This window comes from Cryptotermes secundus, unplaced genomic scaffold, assembly GCF_002891405.2.
Source record: "Cryptotermes secundus unplaced genomic scaffold, Csec_1.0 scaffold168, whole genome shotgun sequence".
Classification (NCBI taxonomy): Eukaryota; Metazoa; Arthropoda; class Insecta; order Blattodea; family Kalotermitidae; genus Cryptotermes; species Cryptotermes secundus.
In genome coordinates, this window is record NW_019721760.1 from 300827 (window position 1) to 304327 (window position 3501).

At 38.1% G+C, this 3501-nt stretch overlaps 1 protein-coding gene across 2 annotated transcripts in view; it reads left to right on the top strand.

Moving 5' to 3' along the window:
- The window catches only part of LOC111875626 (voltage-dependent calcium channel type A subunit alpha-1), a 500175-nt gene that overhangs the window by 244634 nt on the left and 252040 nt on the right, over positions 1-3501 (top strand). The window lies entirely within an intron of this gene.

A 3501-nucleotide genomic window follows, 5' to 3' on the forward strand; every position in this document is an offset into this window, starting at 1 on the left:
AAAAAAAAATCTGGGGCGGATACCAAGCTATTCTGAGGTTCCTCGTGGTTTCCTTACTTCTCCGTTTCGAGAACAATTCTGATTGAAATCTTTATGGTTAACCTGTGTCTCTCCAAGCTAATTCTTTCACGAAAATTCAGATAGGCCATACTCGCCTACTTTTACATCTTCCAAATTCGTCCCCGTACCATTTGACACCATATAGCCCTTGAAGTTAAAAAATAAGGAAATATCACTTTCCAAAATAAAATCATGAAGGAGTGAAATCTTGCTCTGTAATATTAACTGCAATTTTCCATCTTGACTTTGTCATATGATTTTGATGTGCATGTACTACCCATTTTATGCTATACTGAAACACATGTTAATTATAAATATTCTAACCTCGAAATGGTTAAATGAAAACTTGTTCTGCTAGCTTCATACTGAACGTCAACTGTTATTGTGTAAGGCTTGAATCCAGCAGCTGGCACAATAGACTGACAGGGCCAGATAACTGCAGTAACAACTTGTGAGTCCAACACCGGGTGTGATTGTGACGCTGTTGACTAGGCACCAAATAGACAGACAGGTGGATAATTCTGAGAGATAAGGAGTTTTCGGGTTATAAAGGAATCTGCATTGTGGTGATTAAATGACAGACAAAGAAAAGGGAAAACGAAAAGAAAATACACGAGGAGAATATGAGGTAAAAATATAGGAAAATTAACTGAATATCTCATAAATTTTAGTTTGCTTCCATATGATAAGTGGCATGAGGTAGCATAGTTGTTTAAGGAACTATACTACAAGCCGGAAGGTCGCGGGTTCGAGTCCCGATGAGGTGAATTTTTTCAATTGACCTAATTCTTCCAGCCGCACTATGGCGCTGGGTCTACTCAGCCTCTAACAGAAATGAGTAACAGGAATCTGGGTAAGGTCGGCCGTCGCGTAAGTCTGACAACCTCACCGCCAATTGTGAGACGATTTTCTAAAAAATATGGGACCTTCAACATCTCAAAACCCTATGGGCCTCCACGGCCTGCTACAAGGATAGCTTTACCTTACCTTTCCTTTACCTATGTGAGAAAGACCATTCCACTTGCTTATATGGCCTTAATTATTTAATTTACAGCGATCACTACATGTACCACATATATTTATATTAAATATTTCAGGATTTTGCCCTCACAGTTATGTTTAATATCGTACTTCAAAAACAGCGATTATTTTCCTATAAACATTGACCCATTTGTCTTTGTAATGTAGGCTGTGAGGTAGGAATTGAACGCTTAAGTATTACTCAGATTAATTGCATGCTTAAAACCACCTCTATTATGTTCTTCCTTGGTTTTGCTCTGTCCTAGAGCAAATGTTAAGTTTGTACCAAAATTCCACGTTGGACGATATGCTTTACATGGAGCCTTCCCAAACTCAAATCACGATTTAATTCCAGTGTAACTCTTCAAACCTAAATATCAAAATCAATTCCTATTATAAGCAGTAAAACCCTCGCTCAACTACTTTCCTCTGCTCATGACGAAGTCCATATCCTAACCCTTTACCTTTTTCACTTCCTACAGTATTACCCTATCGCAACGTACGTCAGTCAACTTCCTGGGGACCTTCAAAGTTTGAAAATGTTTCTGTCCTTCTCTCACTTCTCCCCAATTCCTCTCCTCTTTCTCTTCGTTGATCAAGGGACATGACGAACTCCAGAAAGAAGGGGAAAGGGAAAAAGAAGTAAATAAATTAAGAGGATATAGAATTTCTACCTTTAGGCATGTGAACGTACATGCTGTTATATCTATGATGGCACCAATGACTAAGACAGAATATCCGCGTCTTCTAACCAAACGAAAATCGGGGACATTTCATGCTTAATGTCAGCTGCAATGACAGCTTCATCCACACTGCAGAAAAGATTCTTTTCACTTTATGCACCAAATTTTTAATTGAATAGAGATAACGACAAATGTGGACCAGTGATCATTTGACTTTACGTTTTTGTCCATTGCAGGAGTTAAAACTATCGGAGAGGAGACGTCAAAAATGGAAAGGAATACAAGTGTTTTACAATTAATTTCCATGATAATGTCACGTATTCGGGTTTTGCGTGACGAATAATAATGGGTTTATTGGCACTTCTTTCAAGTTACAATCAATTATGACAGCTCTCAATCAGTGACTCGCTACAAAGCGCTCCATTCCTTACTGGACAACGAGCATCTTCTGTTCCACTCCGACTAACGACGAATCTCTGCTCACACACTGAGCTCTCTCACGAACGAATTTATGACTTCTTTATAACTTCCAGGGGCCCCGAATATAGGCACTATCTCAAATGGTTCCTTTGTTATTCTGTTATCCGTTGCCACGGGAATCTCTGTGAACCGTTGTCGAGCAAAATGGACTTCCGCTTCTGTTACTATTCCCGCTTTCAGGCGGTGTTTACTGAGCCGTTGCCTAGCGATTTGTCATATTCCATGGTTATGATGTTAATGTGATACAGACCCAAATCGACTTAAAATTACGATATCCTGTCGTTCGACGCCATGTAGTCTATTGGGTACGTGCTAACGCGTGGACTACGCAGAGGCGTGTGATGCATTGGTGGCAATATGTTGCACTACATGGACTCACACTTCAGACTGTCATGACCTTAATATTCAGTAGCCTGATATTTCAGATCTCAGAAAACAATTTCTTCACGTCTATCGTCTTATTATTTATGAGCTGAATTCTTAAAGGAGAAATGGAATAAATATTTAGTTGTACTAAATTGAAAATCCTGTTGAAATTAAGCAAGGGATTGTTTTTTCCTGCTCTTCATACATCATTCATTTTCTTCCTTATATGTAGCGCTTCCATTAACTTGTACGCTTCTCCAAGTATAATTAGGATGATCAAGTCAAGGAGGACACACACACACACACACACTCGCGAGTACATTTACAGTTCCTCCAATGAACACAATATTGAATGACGGTTCGAATAATATTTTCAGCATAATGGCAACTGTATTTCATGTAATGTAATATGGTAATCTCTGAAATGCAATTATGGAATTTGATTTGGGCTTCATTTTTTANACACATACACACACACCCGCGAGTATATTTACAGTTCCTCCAATGAACAAAATATTGAAAGACGGTTCGAATAACATTTTCAGGATAATGGCAACTGTATTTCACATAATGTAATATGGTAATCTCTGAAATGCAATTATGGAATTTGATTTTGGCTTCATTTTTAGTAGGGGTTGTATGGAGGCAATAACTTTCGGTATAGTTCCTAAATACAGCAGTAATCAAAATTCGTTCTGAAATTATAATTTCTATAATTATAGAGGAGAAAGTTGCAGAAAGAAGAAAATACACGACCTCGCTCTTGTGGATGCATAAGAAGGCATGAAATACAAAAATAAGGGGTGATTACGAATGATAAGCGTGTGCTAGAATCGCAGAGTAGAGCAGTGAACAAGATAAAGTTTGATTGATTAATTGATACATTTCAAGA